A 12848-nucleotide genomic window follows, 5' to 3' on the forward strand; every position below is an offset into this window, starting at 1 on the left:
GTTGAGAGAGCTTCTTTCACAGAAGCTGCCCTTTCATGGACAACTTCTACGAGAGCTATGGCTTACCCAAGACCATTCCCAGCAGCTGCAAGTGGAGGAGTGGGGAATCAAACCCAGTTCTCCTAAATAAGAGCCTGCACACTTAACCACTACACCAAACTGCTTTCTTGCTCTGTTTTGTTGACTTTAATTGGTTTCTAATTATGTATTTATATACATCATCATGTACACTACCCTAAGCCCTGTTCTTCAGGGGAAGTGGTTTAAAATCGATTGCAATAAATGAATGAATAAATAATATCAGTACAGATCAACCAATTCAGTCCCCCACATATCAGAATCTGGTTCCTTCAAAAGCCTTCCAGAACAAACGTATCTTCAGGTTTTAGAATTACAGAATCATAGAGTTGGAAGGAATCTACAGGGTCATCTAGTCCAACCCCCTGCACAGTGCAGGAACTTCACAAATACCCCCAACACATCCCCAGTGACCCCATCTCCATGCCCAAAAGATGGCAAAAATCCTCCAGGATCCCTTGCCAAAGTGGCTTGGAGAAAAATTGTTGACCAACCCCCAACGTGGCGATCAGCATTTCCCTGGATGTATAAGAAAGGGCCACAAGAAGTAAGCAGTGATGCAAGCCTTCCTGCCCTCCTTCTCATGATTTGTCTCATTCACAGAATCAGCACTGCTGTCAGATGGCCATCTAGCCTCTGTTTTTACCAGAAGGCTTGTAGCAATAATATAAAATACATTTCCTTGGTCAGGAGAGTAGGGAATATAGGGTGGTGCATCAGACATTGTAGCATCATCCCAGAATGTCATGCCCTGCCCTGTCCTATACCATGATGGGCTAGAGCAGGGGTGGCCAACGGTAGCTCTCCAGATGTTTTTTGCCTACATCTCCCATCAGCCCCAGATAATTGGCCATGCTGGCTGGGGCTGATAGGAGTTGTAGGCAAAAAGAAGATGATGATATTGGATTTATATGCCGCCCTCCACTCCAAAGAGTCTCAGATCGGCTCACAGTCTCCTTTACCTTCCTCCCCCACAACAGACACCCTGTGAGGTGGGTGGGGCTGGAGAGGCTCTCACAGCAGCTGCCCTTTCAAGGACAGAGTCTCAGATTGGCTCACAATCTCCTTTACCTTCCTCCCTCACAACAGACACCCTGTGAGGTGGGTGGGGCTGAGAGGGCTTTCACAGCAGCTGCCCTTTCAAGGACAGAGTCTCAGAGCGGCTCACAATCTCCTTTACCTTCCTCCCTCACAACAGACACCCTGTGAGGTGGGTGGGGCTGAGAGGGCTCTCACAGCAGCTGCCCTTTCAAGGACAGAGTCTCAGAGCGGCCTACAATCTCCTTTACCTTTCTTCCCCCACAACAGACACCCTGTGAGGTGGGTAAGGCTGAGAGGGCTCTTACAGCAGCTACCCTTTCAAGGACAGAGTCTCAGAGCGGCCTACAATCTCCTTTCCCTTCCTCCCCCACAACAGACACCCTGTGAGGTTGGTGGGGCTGAGAGGGCTCTCACAGCAGCTGCCCTTTCAAGGACAGAGTCTCAGAGCGGCCTACAATCTCCTTTACATTCCTCCCCCACAACAGACACCCTGTGAGGTGGGTGGGGCTGGAGAGGGCTCTCACAGCAGCTGCCCTTTCAAGGACAATCTCTGCCAGAGCTATGGCTGACCCGAGGCTGTGCTAGCAGGTGCAAGTGGAGGAGTGGGGAATCAAACCCGGTTCTCCCCCCACAACAGACACCCTGTGAGGTGGGTGGGGCTGGAGAGGGCTCTCACAGCAGCTGCCCTTTCAAGGACAACCTCTGCCAGAGCTATGGCTGACCCAAAGCCATGCTAGCAGGTGCAAGTGGAGGAGTGGGAAATCAAACCCGGTTCTCCCAGATAAGAGTCCACACACTTAACCACTACACCATCTGCCCGACTAGGCCTCAGAATGGGAGGGGTTCCAACTTCACCCTGATTCCACCCCCCACCTCCCTGGAAGGGTTCACTTGCTGTTTTCTTTCTCACTGGACGCTGTGCCCAGCAGAGGTCCTCTCCCACCCATTTGTAGGGCTGCCAATCCCCAGGTGGGGGCAGGGGATCCCCTGGTTAGAAGGCCCTCCCCCCACTTCAGAGTCATCAGAAAGTGAGGGAGGGGGAGGGAAATGTCTGCAGGGCACTCCATTATTCCCTATGGAAACGAATTCCCTTAGTGTCAGCTTGTGTTCAATTCCCTGCTATTGATACTAACCATGCTGTCTATATTGTTTGTTTGTTTAAAGACTAACCCCACCGCACCTCTGTAGAATGTTAGACATGTTGGGGGGGGCGAAGGAGGAAGGGAGGGGAGCCCTGGGCGCCAAGAGCAATAAACGGCTGGCAGAACAGAGAGAGACAACGATGCCATTTCCCAGGCCCCCCAAGGCCACTGGCCAAAGGGAGGAGTACAAATGGTTCAGGAAGATAGATAACAGACGTGTGAAGCTCGTACCTCAGTGAGAGAAAAGTAACTTTGTTTTGAGAATGATTTAAAGCCCCCTTTGATGTACTCCCATATATGCCCCAAGCTATTCAATGTATGTTATCACTCTCAAAGCTCTTCAACTGCAGAGACATTGTATTTCTAATAAAGAAACTTATTTCATAAAGAAAGAGTTCTATTATTCTGGAATTTTGATGAACCCTGCGCTGACATTTTGAGAGTGATAACATACATTGAATAGCTTGGGGCATATATGGGAGTACATCAAAGGGGGCTTTAAATCATTCTTCACCCTGGCCGCCTGCCCCGGCGGCCCCAGCCGCCCCCCCAGCTCCGGCGGCCAGGGTGAAGATCCGGGAACTACTCGTCACCTTCGACGGCAGCTCGGACAAAGTGGAGTACTTTATCATCCAAGCCAATAGCTACATGCACTACTGGGGAGCGTCCTTCCACGACGAGCGAAAGCCGAGTAGCCTACCTGGGGTCGAAACTCAAAGGGGAGGCCCAGCTGTGGTACGTGACCCTCTTCGAAGCCAACGGACCCGAAGTCGCCACTGTAGCCGGGTTCCTGCAAGCGCTCCTGTCCCAGTTCGAAGACCCCTTGAGGGAGACCGTCGCCATCACCGCGATTGAGGGGCTGCGCCAGGGGGGAAAGTCGATCCGGGAGTACTCCCTGGAGTTCCGGAACCACAGCCGCAAAATACGGGGATGGAGCGAGGCGATGAAGATCCGGGCGTACAAGAAAGGGCTCAACCCCGCCACCCTGGGGCAAGTCCGCCCCGACACTCTGGTGGGCTGGATCCAGTTGGCCGGGGAGATCGAGAACAACCGGAAGGAGGTGGCCATCCAGCGTCAGGGGCTCCAGCCGCGTCCCAGCCGAGATGGGCGACCAGCAGCTAAAGCCGAGCCCAAGAAGACCGGAGGGGGGGCGAGCCCCAAGACGACGCCGGGACCCCGCAAGTGCTACCAGTGCAGGGACCCGAGCCACTTGGCGGCCAACTGCCCGGAGAGGATGCGAGCCAGCACCCCAGTGACGAAGGGGCCAGCCAGCGGCGTCAAGAAGCCGGGCAAACTGAAGGAGTCGGGTCGCAGCAGCACCACCCTGTCGATGGTGCTTGACGAGGATTCTATAATGATGGAGGAGCTAGGGGACGACACCTGGGAAGCCGAACTGGCGGGAAACGAGGACGACCTGCACTAGAGGGTGCCCAGCGGCAGGTCCCAGAGAGAGCGGCACCACTACGGGTGAGAATTGTGGGGGAAAGACAGGTTGCTTACCTGTAACTGTAGATCTTCGAGTGGTCATCTGTGCATTTACACTCATGGGATAGTGCGCCTGCGCCGATCCCCGAATTGGTACCTGAAAAGCCCGGGATTTTTCCGCGCTCGGCGCCAATGGGCGTGCGCAGGCGTCCCAATGCGCATGCCCACTGGCGCCAGCGCGGGGATCCCGCCAGTTCCTTCCTGACCGCTGGAAGCTCCTACTGGAGGGAGACCGTCAGTAGTGGGGAAGGAGGGCGGGTAGTGTGAATGCACAGATGACCACTCGAAGATCTACAGTTACAGGTAAGCAACCTGTCTATCTTCTTTGTGGTCTCTGTGCTTCACACTCATGGGAGATTAGCAAGCAAAGCATACCTGGAGGCGGGAAGACGGTCAACCTGAAGAAACAGCTTGCAGCACCGCAGTTCCCAACCGAGTCCTCTGCTGAGCATGCACGTCCAGCGCGTAGTGCTTCATGAAGGCATGCGGAGAAGACCAGGTAGCCGCCTTGCAGACATCGGAAAGGGACACACCTTTCAGTAATGCCACCGACGTGACCATCGCCCTTGTGGAGTGTCCACGAACAGGTCCAGGTAAAGGCTTCTTTGCCAACAAATAACAAAGTTTGATCGTCTCAGTAAGCCACTTGGAAAGTCTTTGAGACGAAATTTTGGACCCTAACTTGGGGGCAGAATAGGAGACAAACAGCTGGTTGTCCTTACGAAAACCCCGTGAACGATTCAAATAAAACAGGAGGGCACGCTTAACGTCTAATGCGTGCAGCCTGCGTTCCTCATCCGAGGAAGGGCTAGGGTAAAAAGTGGGTAACCAAACTTCTAAATTGAGGTGGAACTGGGAAACCACCTTAGGGAGAAAAGTGATGTCTGGAGCTAAAGAGACCCCAACTTCCCTAAAGGCAAGGTAGGGGTAATCACAACGCATCGCCGTGAGCTCCCCTGCACGACGTGCTGAAGTGATGGCAACTAAAAATGCAGTCTTCCAAGACAAAAGTTGTAGGGAACACGTCGCCATAGGTTCAAAAGGACGACGAGTCAACTTGTCCAGAACCAAAGTCAAGTACCACAACTGCGGCAGGGATCTAGAAGGAGCATGAAGGCGGAACAGTCCCTTCATGAATCTTTTGGAGTGAGGGTGAGCGAAAACAGAGTAACCCTCCACTGCACCATGGAAAGCAAAAATAGCTGCCAAATAAACCTTGATGGAGGAGAAAACCAGCCCCTCATCCACCAAGGCCAAAAGAAACTCAAAAATTGCCAAAAGCCCAACAGAGTCGGGCGGCAAAGGGGAGTCAGCCACAAAGTTACTGAACTTCTTCCACTTCCTCTCGTAAGAGGCACGGGTGGAAGGTTTCCTGCTGCTCAGGAGGACTTGCTGGACCCTGGTAGAAAAACCTAGTGGTCGATGAACCACGCTGTCAACTTCAGGTGTGGCACATTGTGGTGGAGTACGTGCCCGCCCTGGGCTGACAACAGGTCCGGTTCTGCCGGGAACTGGTAAAAGACCCCCCTCGACTGCTGGAGCAGGATCGAGAACCAGCTCTGACGGGGCCACCAAAGAGTCACCAAGATGCAACGCGGCCTCTCCTGCACTAGCTTGTGGACTACCCTCGTCAGCAGAGGTAGGGGCGGGAACATATAAAGGAACCAGCCCCCCCATGGAAGTAGAAGTCCGTCTCCCAGCGAGGCTGGATCCGCACCTCCCCTGGCACAGAACAAGGGGCACTTCTTGTTCTCCGCTGTGGCGAAGACATCTAACTGTGGGTACCCCCAGAGTTGGAACACCAGCTCTAGGAACCGCCATTGCAGTTCCCATTCGTGTGGAGAAGCTCCACCCCTGCTGAGAGAGTCCGCCTGTATGTTGAGGACCCCCGGCAGATGTGTTGCCTTCACAAAAATGTCCCACTGGAGGCACTCCGTCCAGAGATCCATCGCCAGCGAGCACAACCTGCGAGACACTGTCCCTCCCTGTCTGTTTATATAGCACAGGGCAGTGGTATTGTCCATAAGCAGTGCCACAGTCCTCCCCGCTAACAGTGGACGGAAAGAACGAAGGGCAAAGTGAACCGCCAGCAGTTCTAGGTAATTTATATGGCACCGACTCAGTTTCGGTGGCCATTGACCTCCCACACATAGATCTTCCAGGTGAGCTCCCCACCCCCACAGAGAAGCATCGGTAGCGATAGTCACAGTGGGGGTTGGAAGATGGAAGGGAGCCCCTTGGCAGATGTTGCTCTCCGATCCCCACCATTGCAGTGATTGGAGAGTCCCAGGTGGGATGGTGAACCTCTTTTGAGGTGAGTCTTTGAGGGGGCGAAAATGGCGCAAGAACCATAGCTGTAGTCCCCTCATTCGTAGTCTTGTGAAACGTAGCACGCTTGTCGCAGCCATTAGCCCCAGCATCCGCTGGAGCTGCTGGGCCGTGCCCCACTGCCGCCTTTGAAGTAGCTGTACCAGGCTGATGATGTCCTTTGCTCTCTGCAAAGGAAGGAATGCTCGGTGTTGATCTGTGTCCAACAGAGCTCCTATGAATTGAACTGTCTTTGACGGAGTAAGATGGGATTTCTCCAGGTTGACCTGCAACCCTAGGGTGTCGAGAAGACGCAGAGTGATGGCAATGTGTGTTGTTAAGCTCTCCCTCGACCTTGCCACAAGAAGCCAGTCGTCGATGTATGGGAAGACAACGACTCCTTGAAGACGAAGGTGGGCAGCCACCACACTCATCAGCTTCGTGAACACCCGAGGAGCAGTAGACAGACCAAACGGCAGGGCCCTGAACTGGAAGTGTCGAGCACCCACTGCAAACCTTAGGAAACGCCTGAACGCAGGATGAATGCTGACGTGGAAGTAAGCATCTTTGAGGTCCAGGGTCGCCATCCAGTCTCCCTGATTGATGAGGGGCAGGATTGTTTGCAGCGTTGCCATTCTGAACTTCTGGTACAGAATAAATTTGTTCAGACTCCGAAGGTCCATGATAGGCCTCAGGCCCCCGTCCCATTTGGGGACAAGGAAGTACCGAGAGTAGAAGCCTCCTGTCCTGGCCTCCAATGGAACTACCTCTATGGCTTGTTTCTGTAGGAGGTTGGTCACCTCCGCCAGCAGAGGTGGGGAGGGGGGAGTGGTAACTATCACGGACTGATTCGGGGTCTGAACAAACTCTATTTTGTAGCCCTCTTTTACGATGGACAGCGCCCACCTGTCTGTGGAGATCAACTCCCAGGCAGGCAGGAAAGGGCATAGGCGGATGGATGAGCCCACAGTGGGGGCGATGACGCGTGCTTGCTGGAAGTCAAACCCCCTGCTTCTGGGGGCGAGCCCCCTTAGACTTGTTGGAAGGTTGGGCCCCGTAACAGTTCCTGCCGTTACCCGAATAGGAGGGTCGTTCAGCTTATGCAGGGCGAGGATGCCATTGTTCAGGGGAGAACTTTTGGTAGGGCTTCTTGGTCCAGGGCTTAGGCCATTGCTTGGATCTGGAAGCCTTGGGGGTAGATTGGACACCCAAATTTCTAGATGTTTTGACACTTGTCGAACTCTTGCAGCGCCGTGTCAGTCGTGGTGCTGAAGAGCCCGTCACCCTCAAAAGGCAGGTCCTCGATGAAGGCTCTTGTGTCTTGGTGGAGTGCCGTCGACCTGAGCCAGGAGTGGCGTCGAATGCAGACTGCAGAGGTGATGGCTTTGGCCGAAGCTTCCACCATATGTTTCGCTGCAGCCAATTGTTGTCTGGCTACAGTGAGACCTTCCTTCTGCAACTTCATGGCAGCAGCCTTTTTATCCTCACTTAGTGAAGAGAGGAAGGGGGAGAGTTGTTCCCACACGGCATACTGGTATCTAGCCATGCAGGCAGCATAGTTAGATACCTTGATGCCGAGTGCCCCTGCTGAATAGACCTTGCGACCCATTCCATCAATCTTCCTCCCTTCCTTGTCCAGTGGGGAGGAATGGACCTTCTTAGCCTTTGAGGAAGAGGAGACTACCACTGAATTAGGCTGTGGATGGGTGAATAAAAATTCAGCCCCTGTCTCCTGGACCCTGCACATGTGGTCCAGCCGTTTAGATGATACCGGCGTCGATGAAGGTTTTCTCCAAGGCTCCTTGACGGCTTGAAGAATCACCTTGGTGACTGGCAGGGCGATCGCAGTGGACATGTTCTTCTGCAGTATATTGAACACATTATCATCCACTACGGGTTCTGGCTGAGTCACAGGCAGCTTGAGGGTGGCAGCAATCCGTCTCACGAGGTCGCCATAGGACTTCAGATCCTCCGACGGCGAAATCGGAAGATCCTCAGCCGTCTGGAAGACCGGTGAGGGTTCCAGGTCTTGGGCTTCACTGTCTGACTCCGATGACGAGGAGTCCTGATGGGCGGAGTGCTCCGAGAGCATCGGGGTCGACTCTCGCAGTGGAGACTGGACCGGTGGTGGTCTTCGAGGAGCCTCGACCGGGACTAATTGCCGGTCCGGGGGAACCGATACCGACGCCTTCCGGGATCGGCGCGAAACCCTCGACATGGACGAGAATTCCAATGCTTGCTCCCAGTCCTGGTAGTCCTCTGGGTACCAGTGATAGGATTGGTACCGAGAGTATGGGGGCTGCCATCTGCGTTGCTCCCATGGTGGTATCGGGAAGCGTTGAGGTGCATGGAAGGGTTCCGGTTCTCGCCTGTCTCGGTGCCTGAACGGGGCCGGTGGAGCTATCGGTGCCGACACTTCCACCTCCGAGGTCGATTTGCTGGCGGTACATCGACGCGAACCTGAAGATGAGGAGCGTTGGGTTAAGTCAATCTCCGGCTCTTGCTCCGATGCCGACAGGCGGGTTTGGATCACTCGGCTTCGGCGTGGAGAAGCCAGGATCTTCTTCGGCGGCTTAGGAATTGCCGATGTCGATGCACCGACCGAAGGGGAAGGAGTGCGGGGTCGCTTCCGCTTATCCTTCGATTTCGCCTTCTTAGGAACTCGGGTCCCCGAGTCCTCTCGGCGCTTCTTAGCGGGCGTATCCACCGAGCCCTCGTGGGAACGTTTTGTGGAGCCACGCTCTTCCGGCAGTTCAGTTAAAGTCAATGTCGGAGCAGCATCGGCCGATGCAAGCTCCTGTGCCAGGGTGTTGGTCGATTTCGGTACCGATGACTCCATCGGTCGTTGAGGTCGAAGCGCCCATTCGGTTAACGCCGCCGATAACCGGGCCGCACGGTTCTTTCTTGTCTGCTTCGAGAAGCGGAGACAGTGCGGGCAAGCCTCTACTCGGTGCGTCTCTCCCAGGCACAGCAGGCACAGGGAATGGCCGTCCAGAGGGGCGATCTTTTTTCCGCAAGCACGGCAGCGCTTGAAAACCCCCCAGCGACTTTCCATAGAAGGTAGCCACAAGGAAAAAACTACTCAGAATCGTCTGAGAGAAAAAAATGGGGGAAAAACAAAGGCGAAATACCCCGAGGGGCAGTCCGCCAGACAAACAAAGAAACGCTTTTTTTTTTTAACTAACTAACAACTAACTAACTATCTAAGAACAATAAACGGGCTAAGAACGAGAAAAAGGCAAAGCCAAGAATTCTCACTGACCGGGGAACCAGAAAGGTAAACCTCTCAGTGCAGCGGTCAGAAAGGAACTGGCGGGATCCCCGCGCTGGCGCTGGTGGGCATGCGCATTGGGACGCCTGCGCATGCCCATTGGCGCCGAGCGTGGAAAAATCCCGGGCTTTTCAGGTACCGATTCAGGGATCGGCGCAGGCACACTATCCCATGAGTGTGAAGCACAGAGACCACGAAGAAGATCTGATGTTCATCCCATTGACTTTACTAAATGTCAAGCTTAAGCGCTTTGTACATGCTCGGGCACTCATAGACTCGGGGTGTACGCGGGAGCTAATAACCCCGCGCTTTGTGGACACGTTGGAAACGGGGTGCGAACGGCTGCCCCGACCCCTTGAGTTCGAGCAGATCGATGGGACACGAATGGGGGGGAGCCCTGCGTCGAGCGGACGCAGGAGATTCTCATGGGGGTAGAGGACCACTGGGACTTGGAGGTGTTCGTGATTGCCCCCTCTTGCTCCTTCGACATCGTCCTGGGAGTGGGGTGGCTGGCCAGGCACCAGCCGGACATTCAGTGGGGGGAGCAGACCATTGACTTCCTCGACCGGCGGTGCACGTCGCATCTGTGGCGGGAATCCTGGGGGCCCCAGCCACCCCCTAAAAACGAAAAGATATGCGTGATGATAGAAGAGATCAGGTCCATCCCAAGAGAGTACAGGGACCTAAAAGGGGCCTTCAGCGAGACTGAAGCGGATGAGCTGCCACCCCATCGGGCCACTGACTGCGCCATAGAGCTCATCCCTGGGCAGCCGCTCCCAAAGGCTAAGCTGTACTCCATGGGCTGGGCGGAGAAGGAGGAACTGTGGAAGTTCCTCGACAAGAACCTCCACCGGGGATTCATCCGCCCGGCCACGGCACCCCACGCTGCCCCCGTTTTATTCCGCAAGAAGAAGGATGGCAATCTTAGACTTTGCACAGATTTTCGCGGGATTAATGGGATTTCAATGTCCAACGCCTACCCCATCCCCCTTATCAAGGACCTACTGAGCACGGTCTCGGAGGGGTTGATATTCACCAAGCTGGACCTGCGCGATGCCTACTTTAGAGTTCAGATCAAGGAAGGGGATGAGTGGAAGATGGCGTTCAACACGCCGATGGGGCAATTTGAGTATTTGGTGATGCCGTTCGGCTTGCAGGGGGCCCTGGGAGTGTTCATGAACTTTATAAATGAGGTTTTGCGAAAGTACCTGTACCGGGGGGTGGTGGTTTACCTGGATGACATCATTATTTACTCGAAAGACATGCCCTCCCACGTCAAATTGGTCCGGGAGGTGTTGACCACCCTCTACGAAAACAAACTCTATGCCAAACTGTCCAAGTGCAAGTTCCATAAGGAAGAATTGGACTACTTAGGGTTCCGGGTCTTGGGGAAGGGACTAGCCATGGACCCCGCCAAAATTCAGGCCGTACTAGAGTGGGAACCCCCGTGGACACGTAGACAGCTCCAATCTTTCCTCGGGTTCGCAAATTTTTACAGAACGTTCATCCAGGGGTTCGCCAAGGTGGCCCTCCCCCTCACCAATCTGATACAGACGAAGGGGAAGGGGCCGGAGGCGAAAAAACTGGGGGCGAAACTAAACTGGACTAGCCAGTGCCAGGAGGCGTTCGATAACCTCAAGCGCCTCTTCACGAGCGAGCCGGTGCTAGTGCACCCGGACGAGCTCAAGCCCTTCGTGGTTCAATGCGACGCCTCCGACACGGCCGTGGGAGCCATACTCATGCAGAAAGATGAGGGGGGCTGCTTGAGACCCTGTACATACATTTCCAAGAAGTTCTCAGGCGAGCAGAGAAACTGGTCCGTGTGGGACAAAGAAGCCTACGCCGTCACTTTCGCTTTAAAAACATGGCGGTCGTGGCTGGAAGGGGCTAGAGTTCCCTTCGAAATTTGGACCGACCACAAAAACCTAGAAGCCCTAACCGGGCGCCGAAAATTGACTGGCAAGCAGATTCGATGGGCTGGGTTCTTCGCCAAGTTCGATTTCACCCTTCGCCACATCCCTGGTTCAAAGAACTTTTTAGCCGACGCGCTCTCGAGGCTCCCGCAACATGAGAGCGAGCGAGAGGAAGTCATAGACTCTCTCATCCCCCCCGAAGCGGTGGCGGGAGCAGTAAAGACGTGCTCACAGGCGGCCACCCCCCCGAGCGGGCCGTGGGGGGGAAGCAAGCTGATCTCAGAAGCCGAGGCGGAAGGGAAAGACCGCCCGGAGGGAGTGGAGAAGGGGGAAGGAGGGTTCTGGTTCCACGAAGGGAAACTCTACGTCCCCAAATCCCTGCGGGTGGAGGTGCTCCAGCATTGCCACACGAATAAACTGGCTGGGCACTACGGCTATGTAAAAACCCTCCACATGGTGCATAGGCAGTTTTGGTGGCCCCAAATGAAAAAGGACATTTCGGAATTTGTACAAACGTGCCCAACGTGCTTGATGGCTAAGCGGAGGGGTGGGAAAGTGCCGGGCTTGCTCCAACCCCTCCCCTCCGCTGAACGGCCCTGGTCGGTGATATCAATGGACTTCATTGTAGAACTACCTCCCTCGCAGGGGCGAACAGTGATCCTAGTGGTCGTAGACACGTTTTCGAAGCAGGCCCACTTCATTCCCTGCCGTAAACTTCCCACCGCCAAAGAGCTGGCCCATCTATTCTTTGTGCACGTGGCCCGGATCCACTCGTTCCCCGACAAGGTCATTAGCGACCGCGGGCCACAGTTCGTTGCCAACTTTTGGCGGGAGTTTTGTAAACTACTTGGGATGGAACAGGGTTTAAGCTCTGCCTACCACCCGCAAACGGACGGCCAAAGCGAGCGGGTGAACGGGCTTCTCGAGCAATACCTAAGGTGCTATATAAACTTCCAGCAGTCTAACTGGGTGGAACTACTGCCCTTTGTGGAATACAGCTACAACAACAGCCTGCACGGGTCCATCAAGGTTTCCCCCTTCTAAGCTGTGCACAGCTACGAGGGAAAGCCTCTTCCAACCCTCCCGGGGGGTGACCGCCCTGCGCTTTCACCGGAATGCCAGCAGTGGTGGAAATCTCTAGAGAGCTCCTGGAAAGTCTTCCAGGAAAATTTGGAAGAGGCAAAGAGAGACTATAAAGCCCAATTCGATAAGAAACACAGCCCGGGGTGGGACTTCAAAGTTGGGGACACGGTGTTTCTGTCAACGAAGAACCTCCCGCTTCCCCAGACCTCCCGGAAGCTAGCCTATCGGTTCCTAGGCCCGTTCAAAATCAAACGGGTGATCAATAAGGTGACCGTGGAGCTGGACTTGCCTAAGCTGTTCAGTAAAATACACCCTGTTTTCCATTGCAGTCTTATCCGTCGAGATCCGGGTGGGTCGAGGTGGCACCCTCGGGGCCCCGAGCCGGAGCCTATCCTGGTGCGGGGCCAGAAACACCACGAAGTGAAGGAGATCCTCGACTCTAGAGTGCACCGGGGGGCCTTGCAGTATTTGGTGCGCTGTCGCTATTTCCCGCTTAGCTGCGATGAGTGGGTCCAAGCTTCAGATCTT

General features: G+C 54.7%; 1 protein-coding gene across 1 annotated transcript in view; it reads right to left on the reverse strand.

The window, feature by feature from the left end:
• The window catches only part of XYLT1 (xylosyltransferase 1), a 339162-nt gene that overhangs the window by 14214 nt on the left and 312100 nt on the right, over nt 1-12848 (reverse strand). The window lies entirely within an intron of this gene.

The sequence above is a fragment of the Heteronotia binoei genome, chromosome 20, assembly GCF_032191835.1.
Source record: "Heteronotia binoei isolate CCM8104 ecotype False Entrance Well chromosome 20, APGP_CSIRO_Hbin_v1, whole genome shotgun sequence".
NCBI classification, from domain to species: Eukaryota; Metazoa; Chordata; class Lepidosauria; order Squamata; family Gekkonidae; genus Heteronotia; species Heteronotia binoei.